The sequence below is a fragment of the Lissotriton vulgaris genome, chromosome 11 (genome assembly GCF_964263255.1).
Source record: "Lissotriton vulgaris chromosome 11, aLisVul1.2, whole genome shotgun sequence".
NCBI classification, from domain to species: domain Eukaryota; kingdom Metazoa; phylum Chordata; class Amphibia; order Caudata; family Salamandridae; genus Lissotriton; species Lissotriton vulgaris.
In genome coordinates this window covers 143,592,621-143,607,698 of record NC_141699.1, presented here as the reverse complement: position 1 = coordinate 143,607,698, position 15,078 = coordinate 143,592,621, and the positions used below count along the sequence as shown (strand labels likewise).

General features: G+C 49.1%; 1 protein-coding gene across 1 annotated transcript in view; it reads left to right on the top strand.

Moving 5' to 3' along the window:
- Positions 1-15,078, top strand: part of KNTC1 (kinetochore associated 1) — a 926,084-nt gene that overhangs the window by 595,109 nt on the left and 315,897 nt on the right. The window lies entirely within an intron of this gene.

Genomic DNA, 15,078 nt, shown 5'->3' with positions numbered 1-15,078 from the left:
TATTCCCTATTATTTCAAGTAAGAATATATACCGTAGAACCAAGGTACCAATTTCTTATGAATTTAGTATTCTTCACCCAGGTACCGTTTGGTTTAATGGGTTCCCCCTGTCATTCATAGAGCAGTACAACCGAGGCCTTCGTCCTAATTTATATATTTGACCACTGAATACCTTTCTTTGGTAGGACAAATTCAAAATGCTCACACTAACCTAAGTTCTGTCTGCTCTAGATCCGTATTTCAGGATTGCTATCTTAGACCTGCAGGACACGTGCTGTATTTGCCCGTCCGGCAGTTCCACAGGCGTTACCTGTGGGCCAGTAGCATTTTCAGTTTGCCATGCTAACCTTTGTCCTTTCCAGTGCCCTTCAGGTGTTCACAAAACTGATGATGGCTGGGAATACCCGTTTTCACCTACCTTGAGGACTGGCTGTTGAAGTCAGTCATAGAACAGCTCCAGAAAATAGTCAAACCTTCTCAGATATTTAGGATTCTTGATTATTGAGCTAAAGTCCCACCTGACTACAGGCACTTACCTTTATAGGAGCTCCTCTAGGCAAGGTTCTATTCTGGGCCTTTCTTCCATTGCAACAAGTTCAGAACATTTGCACTTTTATTCCTGTGTTTCAGCCTTAGTCCTGGATTTCAGTGAGAGCAGCTTTGTGCTTGCCTCATGCATCCTGTTAGTCCATTTCACCAGGTGGCATGTGCAGCCTCTGCAGTGGGATCTGAAGTCATGGTGGACCCTGCACCAGGAAAACCTTGTAGGTTTCATAGGAGACTGTGCAAGATCTTCAGTGGTGGCTGTTCGACTGCAAACAGACCAGCAACAGATTCCTCTTACTTCCCCACTCAGAGCTGATGATGGTGACAGAAGTGTCCCGGCTGGGCTGCAGAAGTCCTCTGGGAGAGGGAGAGCACACTGACCTCTGATGAAATCCAGGCTCCACATACATCTGTTGGAGCTGCAAGCTATTTGCCAGGCGTTGAAGGGTTTCCTGCCGAACATCAAGGGAAAAATAGTGCAAAGTCTCCCAAACAAAATTACTGCCATGTGATATGTCATCTACCTAATAGTGAACAAGAAGATCAGGAATGGCTGGGCCCAAGACATGCTAGTGGCTCCAGAATGGGCCTGTAGAGTGCGGTACCCAAAACTTCTGGACATGAGTTTGTCATCAGATCAGGCTTCCATTTCAGTAGGATGTCCTGTTGCAGTGGCAGGGCCCTGCACCGTGGCCTGCCCAATCTACACCTCCATTTGTGGAGATTGAGTGCAGGCAGTTGACTGCATTCAATCTCCCTTCCAAAGTAGTGGCTGTAATCCCAGCAGCCAGGCATCCTGTGTACAAAATCTGTTTACCCTTTATGATCGGACAAGTTTGTGGCTCGGTGTGCCATCCGTAACCCACACCCGCTGCATACCACACATTTGGATGTGTTACTGTTGGATCTGTCTTTGGCCCAGCAAGGACTTGCAGTGAGCACTGTTAAAGGTTAGCTATCAGTCCTTTAGGCCTTTTTACATGTACCGGGCCCACCATCTTAGTACAAATCACATGCTCTGGTTTTTTTAGGGTTTCGTTCAAATTTTTCAGCCTTTCGTGATATCTCAGTTGGACCTTAATTTGGCCCTTACTTTTCTTTTGTGTTCCCAGTTTGAATCATTCCACATTCCCTTATGTCTCCTAACTATGTAAATGATATTTCTCATAGCAATCACTTCAGCTAGTCATTCCCGCTTCCCTACACTACTTTCTTTCGTGACAAATTGGTGCTGAGCACTAGAGTATCCTTTCTGCTTAAGGTGTTACTCCCTTTCATGTCAGAAAGTCCATTACACTCCTAACTTTCTTTGCCCAACCTCTCCTCACTAAAGAGGAAGAGAGACTCTATCGTTTGGACCTGAAAAGAGCACTGAACGTTTAAATTCACATCTCCAAACACAATCTGGCGGGTGATCAGCTTTTAGTGGGGTGGGCAGGGGCAAAGAAAGCCAAGGCAGTGCAGAAGACCACCTTATCCATGGGGACAGTCCTGTGTATTAAGATCTTCCTTGCACTGGCCAGAGTCAAGGTTGCTACCACTGCACCTGCATGCAGAGTTCCTGTTCTGGATATTTCTCAAGCTGCTAAGTGGGCATCAGTGCACACGTTCACAAAGCACTGCTGCCTTGACTGCCACGTCTGACTGGACAGGCACTTTGGCCATTCCGTCCTGCAAGGGAATCACTTCTTTGTTATCTATTCTACAGGTGAGGAATCTGCAGTTGGAAGTATCCATCAGAAGAACAAGTTACTCACCTTTGGTAACACTATCTATTAATAGCCGAAGAGGGGAGGGAGAGGAAATCTGTAATGTGACCAAGCAAACATCCTCCCCAAAAAGCAGTTCATAAATAATCATTGTGTGCTGGTCCACCTTACTACCATATTCAGATTCAAACGGTGGAATAGATGTCGCCCTTTTGTTGTGCAGAATCCTAATTATATCCACAGATTCTTCAATGCCCGCTTCCTCGTTCTGTGGAATGGACTCTTTTCCATCAAATAAGTCCTAGTTTAGAGAGCTGCACACTGGTGTGAACAATTGTATTTTTTTGGGGGGGGGGGGGGTTTCCATAACCTAGGTTGCTGGCACTGTTCAGAAAGACTCTGACATCACAGCGCATGGGTGGCACTTGCATTAACATCGCACTGTCACGGGGCAGATAAGAGTTGGCGCAGTGCTGCATGACACCAACTACTGACATGCATAGTCTATGCTGAAAAAACTACAGAATCAGTATGGTGCCTGTGGATATTTTACATGTGAGGAATCTGTGGTTAGAGTATCCATCAGAAAGAGTGTTACTAACAGGAAGTAACTTGTTCTTCTGGGCATTAACATCTGTCCTCCAAGTAGGCTACCGCTTCACGAGGATCTTCTGTTTCAGCTACATTGCAAGGTCTGCACCCAAACATTTGCAATCTACACCTTCACATGCAGAGATTGAGTGGCAGCAGTTGATTACGTTTGATCTGCCTTTGAGGTTATGGATGTCCTCCTGGCAACCAGGTGCTCCTCTTCAACGTCAGTTTACACAAGGAGTCTGGACTAATTTGTGGATTGGTGCGGAGTGTTAAACACAAGCCCTCTTACAAGCCAAATTGTTGTTTGTTCCTATCTGTGGCCCAGCAAGGTACTGCACAATTAAAGTCTATTTTTAAGTTCTTTAGGCCTTTTGGAGTTTGCTGGTCCAATTATACTTTTTTAAATCACCGAATTTGATTAGTTTTATTAAGTGTTTGATACATATTTCCTCCCAAAGCCTTTGTAACGCCACAGTGGGATCTAAATTTGGTCTTGGCGTTTCTCATGGGTTCCCCATTTACACAAGTACGCAGCTACTCATTGTGTTTTCAAGACCCTCTTCCTCATTACGATCACTTCAGTTAGTCATGTGAGTGAACATTTCAGTACATCCATAGTACTCCACCTTTTCCAGTTAAACTGTTGTTGAGTACTAGGGCAACTGTTTTGCCCAAAATAGTGGCACCTTTGCACGTTGGACAATCCCATCACCATCCCAACATCCTTTGCACTGCCTTACTCCTCGAAAGATGAGGAGAGACTCCATCAACTGGATCCCAACATTGCGGTGGACATGTACATCGATTGTCCCAAAGACCATTGGGTAGTTGATTAGGTTTTTGAGGGGGAGGTACTCTGGTGGTAAGAAGTGTAAGATGGTGCAGAAAAGGGTTCTGTTGGGGTAAATAGTCTGTATGTAAAGATCTGCTAGACATTTGTCAAGAAGCAGCCTCTGGAAGCACTGAGGGCACCAGAGCCAAGGCTCCTGCCACTATTTTGACACCTGAAGAGCCTGCTCTGGACATCTGCCAAGATGAGATGTGGGCAACAGAGCAGACGTTTTTGAAGCACGACTTGTCTATGCGGGGTTGTTTTGCAGGAGCCCACTCCACAGACTCTTCTACCTTGGAAGTTACTGCTTTGGTACCTATTCTAAAGGTGGGGAATCTATGGCATAAAAAAAACAAATTACCTTTGCGAACTCTTCCTGGTACATACTATATCTGATAGAGACTACTAGCCGATCCCCAGGCGTGAGACTGGATCCAGAAAATGTTTTGCCATAGCATACCTGCGCGCCGGGGGGACGGCACCACGTGACTCCGCCCTGACGTCATCCACATTTGTGACGTCAGCGAGGATACATAAGTCCCACCCCGGCGCGCCTACGTCACTTTTTTTCTCTTTTCCACGTGCAACGTGGATCCGGATTGTGTTCTGGCCTGTTTTCAGGCCTTCCATTCTTTTCACGCTTTGGCGTTAGTGGAACAGTGTGCGAATGCCTTCGGGCTTCAAGACGTGTACCTCTTGTGCATGTCCTATGTCTGCAACAGACCCTCTCGCGATCTGCATGTGGTGCCTGGGTGAGCACCACGACTCGACGGTTTGCGATGCCTGTCAGCACCTTAATCCTAAATCACGGCGGGAGCGCCGGATGAAATTGCTGTTGGCGCGCATGTCCAGGTCGGCGTCATCCCTGCGTTCATCCCCTACCTCGGAAGCAAGGAGCTGCCGGTTTCGTCTGCGACATCGTCCTTCGCCACGGCCCCAAGGGCTTGGTTCGTCAGCTGGTAGGTCCTTTAGCTTGTCACGGAGGCCCTGTCCTCCTTCAGCGGTGGGCGTCGGCTCCCCTCAGGACATGCGCCCGCGTGTTGCCTTCCTACCCGCCGTTTCCCGGCTCAGGGGCGACTAGGGTCCAAATGGCAGCCTACGCTGCGACTCTGCTGGCTTATTTGGGCCCACCTCCTGAGACATCCGCGGATCCCTTGACTCGCACGAGGACTTCCGGTCCGGCTTCAAACCGTAGGAGGGTGGTGTCGTCTAGGTGTGGTTCTTCGGGGCTTCCCTCTTCAGCACCTGGAGTCCCTGCCTCGCCGCAAATCCCTACGGGGCTCCCTGTGGCATTGCAGGAGATCGCCGGAACTCCGGGCTTGCCTCCTAGTCCTCTTTGGTGCTCTACGCAGGCGGCTGCCTCGACAGAGACCGAGCCGGTGCCGGGAGCCTTCCTCCCCGGCTCCAGTGAAGTCATGGGTGGAGGCTGGGGCCTGCGGTGCTTTGCTGAGTCCCTCTCGGTCCTCGACGCAGGCGGATGCCCCGTCTGAGGCCGTGCCAGTGCCTTTTCGGCGGCGCTCCTTCGCCGTACCAGCGTCGACCCCGCCTGGTCTCCTGGGGCCACGTGGTGGCGGAGGTCAACCCGGCGCCGCAAGTGCCCACAACGGTGCCGAACGTCGTCTGTCAGGTGCCGGTGGCGGACTCCACGGAGCCGCACCGGCGACGGGTTCTTGCTCCGTCTCTCGAGGTTCCTTCCTCTCCGGAGGTTTGTCATCTGTCGGTGTCTTCCTCCCCGGAGACGGGGCACCGTATTGTTGCCATTTCACTGGCATCTTCCAGGGAGGGCTCCTTGCCGCCCCCACGACCTAAATCCTTGAACCCTTCTTTCCATGGCTCGTGGCTGGCTTTTCCACTGGCCTCTCTGCCTTCTCCTGGGGCCCCTCGGGTTCCCCATTCATCTGTGGATCTCCCACTATTCTGGGGCAGACCTCTCCCCCCTGGACTTGGGGACGGACGGCTCAGTCTTCAACCGTCGCCCACGGAGGAATTACTTTCTCCTCCGCGACGCCCTACTGAGGCCACTGTTGCCTTTGTTCTGGCTATTTCCACAGCTGCTGGTATTCAGCGGATGGGTGAACCTGTCACTCCACTTCCTACGGACAACCTCTTGGAAGTTCTCCACCAGGGCTCTGGTGGACGGGAGTTGTTCCATCCTTTTGAAGCGTCACTCCATAATTCTCTTATGGGGGCGCCCTGCCACAGGCGATCCGGAGCCTCAGGCGCTCCTGCATCGCCACCGTCCTGCACCGCACAACTCCCTCTACCTTTCTTTCCACCCTTCTACTCAAGGTGCTCTTCTGCGGACTGCCTTTCCGTGCTTGCCTGTGGTGGTGTTTCCTCCGTCTCGCGAGGCCCGGTGATTAGATTCATGGGGGCGTAATGTCTTTGCTTCTTCCAGTGCTGCCTTGCAGGCGCTTAACACTTGGTGTGTGCTGACCAGGGCTACTTCCAGCCTGTGGGACTCTGTGGAGTCCCTTCTCTCTCATGTCTCCCAGGAGGGTGCCCGTGCTGATCTGCGGGGCCATCTGTTGGATGGTAGGGAGTTGGCCGTCTTTACTCTTCGTGCGGCTTTGGATGTTGCCGATGCTCTCGGCCGTGCTATGGCCACTTCTGTGGCTCTCCGTCGCCATGCTTGGCTACGTGATGCTGTGTTTCCTGAAAACATTAGAGCGCATCTGGGTGACCTGCCCTTTGATGGGGGTCCTTCTGTTTAACACTCATGCAAACTCCTCCATTCAGCGCCTTCTTGTGTCGCTCCGTCCTCCTCCTCTTCCTCAGTAGGCGGGTTTGTTGATCCTCTGGGACTTGGTGGGAGGTGTTATCCCACTTGCTCCTGGTGTTTGGTGTTTGGAGTGGCTTTTACACTTTCTGTATGGGTTGCTGTGCCCTCTGGGTCCTTGGTTGGCCCCTCTCTTCAGTTTTTTTTTTTTTGTAATTTTATTTTTGATTCACAGGGCAACAATACATAGCATGACATCATCCACTGAGTTACATATACATCGTCTTATTTCTCGCACAGGTCTCATTTACACACCGCGAAGGTTGACCATGACAGCATTCTCACAAAGCAAAATAATCGACATAGCATATATAGCAGTAAGCGAGACTTATTTCCCGTCACACCATTAGTGTACATGTGCAGCAACAGTGTAGGTACCATAACGTTCCAGTAGTGTTTTACGGACTCATGTGTGATATTCAAGTTCCCAGCCCAGCATTTGTCCCTCCTGCGCCTGCCTCTTCTCCATTGCTTGACAATTGGGCTTCTGATTGTTGTTGCAAATAGTCCATAAGAGGTTGCCAAAAGTCTTTTGGCCTAGAGGTCTGTGGCAGTTCCTCTTCGTATGTGCCCAGGGTCTCTTTACAGTACACCATATCCGACAGCCAGTCCTTAAACCGGGGCGGGCGTTTACTGACCCACTTGATGGCTACGCGCCGTTTTGCCAGTAGGAGTGCCACTGCCAGCAGTTTACGCCGTCTAATCGTTTTGAGCTTACAAGTACCTAGTAAACATGTCAATGGTGTGTTCGGGATTAATTCTGACAACATATGAGTTAGTGCTCCTACCACCTCCCGCCAGTATGCCTCCAATACAGGGCAAGCCCATGCCGTATGGAGGAAGTCAGCCCTAGGGGCAGCACACCTTTTGAATTTATCATCCGTTCTGAGCCCATATCTGTGCAGTTTCTCTGGCGTGTAGTATGTCTGATGTAGGAATCTAAAATGTATGATGCGTAGGTTGCAATTTGGCGTGAGTAGATGTAGCTGTGTACAGCTGTAGTTCCACTCTTCCTCAGTAATAGGGGATCCGATTGCCTCCTCCCACCGTGCCATTGCCCTGTCTGGGACTTTATGTTGTTCATTTTGAGATGTTGTGTATAATCTTGTTACTAATGCCACCCGTGACGGCGCGGTTCGCAATATCTGTAGTGCCTGTAGTGTTACTGGCTCCGTCGGGAAATCAGCATATAAGTCTTTCATTGCTGCCCTCAGCCTAAAGTGCGCAAATCTCTTCAGCGGCGTTTGATGCGCGCACAGAGACGGGTCCTGGTAGGAAATTAATGTGTTCTGCGGGAATAGTGCGCCTAGTGTCGTAAATCCCATCTCTCCGATAACCTTCCTCATATTTTGTTCTTGTGTTTTGGGTTGATACGCCAATGGTAGCGCTGGTGCGTAAATTGGTAATTTCCATGCTCCCATTGCTAGCGTATGCCATGCTCGCGAGGTACACTTGACAGGGTGGATAACGTCATTAGGGTACGCCCCCACCGGGTCCGATCTGTATTGTGTCAGTTTATTTGGGTGGACACTATCTGTTTCCACCGCTATATGCGGTATATGTGAGTGAGGTTGCGTCCAATAATGTGCATGATGTGCTTGTGCACAATAGTAGTACAATTGCAGATCGGGGGCGGCGAAGCCTCCCTGATGATACGGTTTTGTGAGGACCTTCCAGCTCGCCCTGGGCTGTTTCCGGCCCATGTGAGTCTTTGTAGCATTGTACGCAGTGTAGCAAAAAAAACCTGTGGAAGCCAAATAGGTATATTCCAAAACAGGTATAACAGTTGGGGTAGTACTACCATTTTTTGGAGGGCAATACTATCTGCCATTGATAGTGGCAATTTGATCCACTTTTCGATTTGGTCCTTCAGTTTGCTAATTGCCACCCCGTAGTTTGCTCTGGCCACCGTCTCCGGGTCACGGTGTACCCAGACTCCCAGATACTTGACCAGTTTGGTGCTCCATTTCAGTGGATAATCCAGTTGTGGTTCTAGTGTCTCTGGTGTTAGGGGAATCACTACAGATTTGTCCCAGTTTATGCTGAGGCCCGAGTGTTGTTCAAATTTGATATATTCTCTAATTAGTGGATTTAAATTTGTATCCGGATATCTAGTATATAGAACCATGTCGTCCGCATAAAGAGATATGCTCACAGGCCGAAGATTAAACTGGAGTGCAGTTTCTGGGTGGTTCAGTCGAATTTTACAGGATAGCGGTTCCAACGTGAGCGCAAACAAGATAGGTGACAGTGGGCATCCCTGTCTTGTCCCAGGGCTTATTCCAAATGTTTGTGAGGTATGACCATTAATACGCACTCTAGCTTTGGGTTCATCATATAATAATGCAATCCACTTCAGGAAGGCATGCGGGAATCCCATCCTATAGAGGACAGTCATCATGAACTCCTATTCTACAGAGTCGAAGGCTTTCGCCGTGTCAAGTAGCACAGCTGCCGCCGGCAACTCGGGGTTTAGGCTGTGATACATCGTGAATATAGTGCGAATATTGTGGGTTGTGGATCTCGTGGGGATAAAGCCAGCCGGATCTGGGAGCACAAGTAGTTTTAATAGCGGTTGTATTCTGTTTGCCAATATTTTTACATCTATATTGATGAGGGACAGGGGGCGATATGAGTCACAGTGTGAGGGGTCCTTTCCGGGTTTTGGAAGTGCTATCAACAGCGCCTCTCGCAGCGTTGGTGGGAGGGCACCCTCCTCGTAGGCCTCCCCAAACATCTGTGCTAGCTGCGGAATCAGCAGGTCTTTAAATTCTTTATAAAATTCCCCCGGCAAGCCATCTAGTCCCGGGGCTTTATTATTAGGTAGTGAGTTGACCGCCTCCCTAAACTCGCCTTCCTTAATGTGGTGTCCCAGGAACTCCCTGTGTGTGTCAGACAGCCAAGCTAGCCCCACGTCATCGAGATAGTCATGAATGTCTGATCGTGGGTGTGCTACCTTTGTGGTATATAATGTTGAGTAGTGTAATCGAAATTCTTCCATAATGGAGGAGTATCATATAACTGCACATCTTGAGCATTCGCAATTTGCGTTATTAGAGAGGCGCCCCGCATCGGTTTAACTTTGTGCATCAGCGCCCTACCTGGACGGCCTCCCTCCCCTTATGCTCTAGCCCTGTATTTTTTGGATAGGTACTTTATTTCTGTGTCAGCATACTCATGGTACGTGGCCACTTTACTACGTATGACCGCGAGGATGGATTCCTGCAGGGTGTTAGCATATTCTGTCTCCAGTAACTGGATGTCTCGTTACACCATGTGTAGCTGTTGTCTAATATCCCTGAGGATTCCAGCGTGTTTACTTATGCAGTGTCCTCTTATAGTAACTTTGAACGCCTCCCACACTGTCCTAAAGCTCCCTACTGACCCAGTGTTCCTCTGAAAAAAGTCCTCAATAGTGTGCCTCAGTTCCTCACTGAACACCTGGTCCTTCAATACTTCTGGCCTGAGTCTCCACGTGAATTGTCTTGGGGTGTGAGTAGGCACCACTAGCACGATTCGGACAGGGGAATGATCCAACAGAGTCTTGGGCAGGTGTTCCACTGCTGTAGTCCATGTGCTTACCTCTTGCATGGTCAGCCAATAGTCTAACCTTGACCATGTGTTGTGAGTAAGTGATGTGCAAGTTCCTTCCCGTTTCCCCGGATGTCTCTTTCGCCACACATCTTCCATATCCCAGTCATTCATTCTGTCTATGATGACTCGAGCTGCACGTCTCCCGTGTCTATCAGCTCGAGAGGCCCTATCTAGTAGTGGGTCCAGGCATGTGTTAAAGTCCCCGCCCCATATCATCGCTGTAGGCTGCATCTCCCGTAGCTTGGCCCAGATATTTTCATAGAAGAGTGAGTCATCCGTGTTGGGTCAATATGTTGTGATAGTTGGAATGTCTGTTCCTCCAAAATCCCCTCTGAGAATTATGTATCTCCCCTGATCGTCCGTGATCGTATTGTGTAGCGTAAATGGGGTGTTGCGTTTAATTAAGATTAGCACTCTTCTAGCATAATTAGAATAGGAGGATGCCACTCGAAGCTGTGCCCATCTATAGCCAATTCTACACTCTCTCTGAGGTGCTATATGTGTTTCCTGAATGCATGCAATGTCTACTCCATGCCTATCTAGATATGCTAGGACTTTCCTGATTTTTCTAGTGTCCTGTAGGCCTCTCACTTCCATGACATGAGAGTCAGTGTCCTAACCACTTGCATTATATCGGTCAGGTTTTTCGCTGATGTAGTGCCCCAGCCGTGTATGATTTAGAAGTCTCAGCAGTGTAACAACATGTAAAGGATTTGTAGTGTCTTCAGATGTCGCCCTGTGATTTTCTACATTACTCCCCCCAACCCTCCCCCTCCGTCTCCAACCCCACGACGAAGGCAAGTCCCCATACATTATCATGCTCTGCCCCCTTCTCCACGCATGCATAACGTTAACCTCTTCCCCATTTTACAACAGTTGTGGTATGCACAGGTGGGCGGAATTAGCCCGGGTCTAGTCCCCTCTGCCTAAATACCCAGAGGGAAGGCTATTCTATCAACATGGGAGTGCACGGTTACCCTGGGCCCCACATTCCCTTTCTACGCTAATTAACTTCTGAACATTTTATAAACATAAATGGTTTATCACAAAGGCTCACGCAGTTCCGTGGTATATAAACAGTACATAGTTCAAAATGTCAGATTTGCGACTTATCTGATCCGCTTGGTTGCTATCCAGAACTCCTGGGACGCAGGGATCTCGGTGCATTCAGTCGCATGATCATATGCTCCATGTGACGATCTTTCCCTATCGCGTCCCCAGTAGTATGTTCCATTGTCAGTGCTATGAGGCGATGATCCCTCGGTACTGCAACAGTAGACGTCTGTGTTTCTAATATCCTATCTATGTAGTTCGCCTATTCCGCGTCCGACATTGGGTCCTGCCCCTGCTGTCTGTCTCTTGACGATAGTCTGCGCTCCCCCTTCGGTTTTCTCAGCTGCAAGTATTTCTGGAGATCTTTGGGCTCATTGAATATCTTAACAGAGCCATCATCTGTGATCTTTAGTCTGGCGGGGTACAGCATGGCGTACGGGATCTGCAGCTCCCGGAGTTTCTGTTTGGCTTGTGTGTATTTTTTCCTCGCTTCTTGAACAGACTCCGTGAAGTCAGGATAGAGAGCAATTTCCATTCCTTCATGTCGCAGGGTTCCTAATTCACAAGCTTTTCGTAATGCTGCATCCCTGTCACTATAATGTAACACTTTCGCTATAATAGGCCGTGGTCTGGAGCCCACCAGTGGTTTCGAGGCTAAGGATCTGTGGGCCCTTTCGATCAGGAAGATGTCTGAAAAAGTTTCCCTACCTAGTAGAGTCACCAAGAGCTGCTCCTCGTATTTTTCCATTGGGCCTGTATTTATTTGTGGTTTCCGCAATTCCCATAATCCTTACATTACTTCGCCTGGACCTGGCTTCCAAATCTTCTGTCTTGGCGGTCAGCACGGCAATTTGTTTCTCTACTCCGGATTGTTTGGTCGTAAGTTAGTTATTTGCGTCCTCTACATCCGAAATCCTACGCTCAGCCATGTCTATTCTTTCGGTGTGCCTGTCTAGTCTTTCAGACATTCGATCAACTCTGTGGGTAAGGTTGTCTATTTTACCACCTATGTTCGTCAAGGCAGTTTGTATCGTGAAAACATTGATTGTATATTGTCCGTCGCGAGGCCACCCGTCACCTGCGCCAAGTGCGAAGCCGTCTGAGCTGTGTCGCCATTTTGTTCCTGTACTTTTTTGGTTTGATCAAAGTTGATTTTTGGCTGAGTTTTGTCTGGCTATCTTGCCACGTCGATGCTTCACTCCTTTGCGCACTACCTAGTTCAGTCGTAATACTGTGTTTTCCGTGGTAGACGTCTGTCCGATGAGCCCCCGTGCCAGTTGTGTTTCGCCTACTCCGGGCGCTTTTTAGCCGGCTGTCACGTGCGATCAGTAGTAACCGTGACTTTCCGAGGTCCACCCGTTGTTTAGTTCGCCACCACCGCTCTGTTCTGGAACAGAGCGGTGTGGGCCCCTTACCTCCGCCACTCACTCGCGCCGTCTTCTGTGTCCAGATGCCCCTCCTCGTCCTGTTCTTGCCTCTGTGGGCCTCTTCTGAGGGTAGCGGCCTGCTTCTCTGGGTGTGCGGCGCGTTCTCCAATCGTGGCGCTGTCCCGACCCCGCGGGTCTGGTGGCAGTACAAGGGGAAGGCGTAAATCTGCAGGCGGTAAGCTGTGTGTACCCCCGGTGCGCCTGGGGCTCCCTGCGCGTGGTGTTTCCCTCTGCGGTTTGCGTTATTCTGTACGGGGTCGCATTTGTGCCTCCAGGCTCCTAGTGGTATCCCCTGCCAGTGGCCTGTCCGAGGTCGGTGTGCCGTGGTCACCCGCCCGTGGGTCTGCGGTGGGTGTTGCGCCGCTTACTCGCCAGCGGCGGGTGTTTTAAAGTCCCCCACAGAGCTGCTAGTCATGCTGTAGGAGGGTAGCTCCTGACTATGGTTGCCCCCAACTTTTTGCCTTGTGTTTTAGCTGGTTTTGACATAGTTGGCCTGGTACCCTGTCAATCAGGACCCCAGGCCTACTGCTCTCTCTGTAAAATGGATTCCATGTACCTTAGGTGCATTTACCAATTGGTACTGGGCCACCTTATCAGACCCTGAAACTCAGGGCATAGGTGTACCCAGGGCCTACCAGGGGCTGCAGCATGTATTATGCCACCCCTGGCTGGCCATCTAAATCTGACACAACTGGCTGCACGACAGCTGGGGCAAAGTGGTGTAATCACCCTTTGCTGTAGATATAGTATACCTATATCTAACCCTAAAATAGACACATGTATTCCTATCAGTCACTCCTATGGCAGGCCTTAACAATCCTGAAGGCAGAGTGCTTGGAATTATGTGAGATGGTGCTCTGGCATGAGCTGAGCCCGTCTGCAGCTTGCAGAACCAAGTCCTAATAGCTGTTCCATGATAACGCTATACCATATATTCTTAAGTGCATTATAATCCTCGCGGTTATTTGGTATCGCTTTATCAAAACATGTCGAGTAAGGTGTCATACGAATTGGAATACTAACCCCTCGCCAATTCTGGCAACGGGATTAGCATTCCACCCTTCTAGAGGGACACGACATGTATGTAACTGTGAACCCCGGTTAATCATCTTTTTATCTGCTTCTTCTATCACATGAATGAAATCATCAAATGTCTCTATCCTGGCAGTCCACCTGTCACCAATATTCAACCTTTTGGTAGTATCAAAGGGTGTTGGTGCTTTCAAGAATGCGGCTGCATTTTAACTATTGGTGAAACTGACTGGTGTGGAGAGTAATGTTCTTTTCAATGCTACTTGGTCTTGTTTATGAAAACCATCTCTGAGGCCTTGCGATATTCTATCCTTGAGGTCTTCTTTGATGACAGGATATGTGACCTCTTTCTTGGTCTCCCTTACAAAAGCAAACTTTGATTCCTGTCGCTGTTCTCGGATGTCTGAATTTTGGAGTTCTCTGGAGTTGTTCTGAGCCCCACTCTGTCGATTTGGTGGTGTGCTGCTGCTAGTATGGATTGCTCACAAGCACAACCCTGGGTGCTTCCTCTGGGGTCACTCCCTCCAGCACTGTGGCATGACAACTCTTTACTGAGTACTGGTAAGCAGATAACTGTTTCTTGTATGGGTATTGCTATGCCGTAGGACGTCTTTGTTCTGTATATCTATTTGATCTGTCTCGCAGCTCTACTGTTCATAGCGCTATCTTGCAATTTCCTGTCACTGTTTGCTGCTCTTTCAAAACCTTGTTGCATCCGCCTATAGTGTTATCACTCCCTATGATTTTAAGTTCTGTAGTAGTAGTGCAGTCACGGCCTTCCCAGCAGGTTCTTGGCCTATGACGTGTAGACTTCTCATTGACGCTTTTGTTATCTTCAGAGGCTTTACGCGGACTGGGGCTGCACTTTGATTCCACATACGCCAAACATTGATTCCGGCCTTCGATGTAGGCACACGTGGCGTACATGAGCAGTTTGCTGGACCACAGCAGACTCTCTGGGAGAGCACTGACTATCTTTGGGTTACTGGTCCCCATAATGACCCTAGTTGTAGCGTCATTCCCAGCCGGGGTACTCACCAATAACTACGCCACACACAGAGGTTAGTCTAGCATGTATTTTCTACATGTAATCGGAAACTGCATTCACTTCACCTCGCTCTAACGCTTACGTCACAGGTCTAAGGAGTCACAAGGGTTCAGTCATTGCAAACCTACACAGCACTACAGTTGTCATCTGCCAAACAAATTCCAGCTAATTGGCATCTAGTATTCTTTGTCGTTGTCCTGCTCAGGAGTTGGAATCTCATCTGAAACCGCATATCACCACTTGATAATGCTGGGAAACTTTTAACGGCTGAAAGGATATTTAGAAGTTGAGGGATATGCAGGAAGATTGTAAGTTTATGTACCCACCAGAACTATCATTAACGAAGATAAGTAACATTTTCTTCCAACTTGAGAAATACCTTTAGTACATTGCGATTCCCTGTTTTGTGGTTGCAAACCCTGTGATTTTGCTAATCACTTGGTTTGTGACTGCAAACTGTT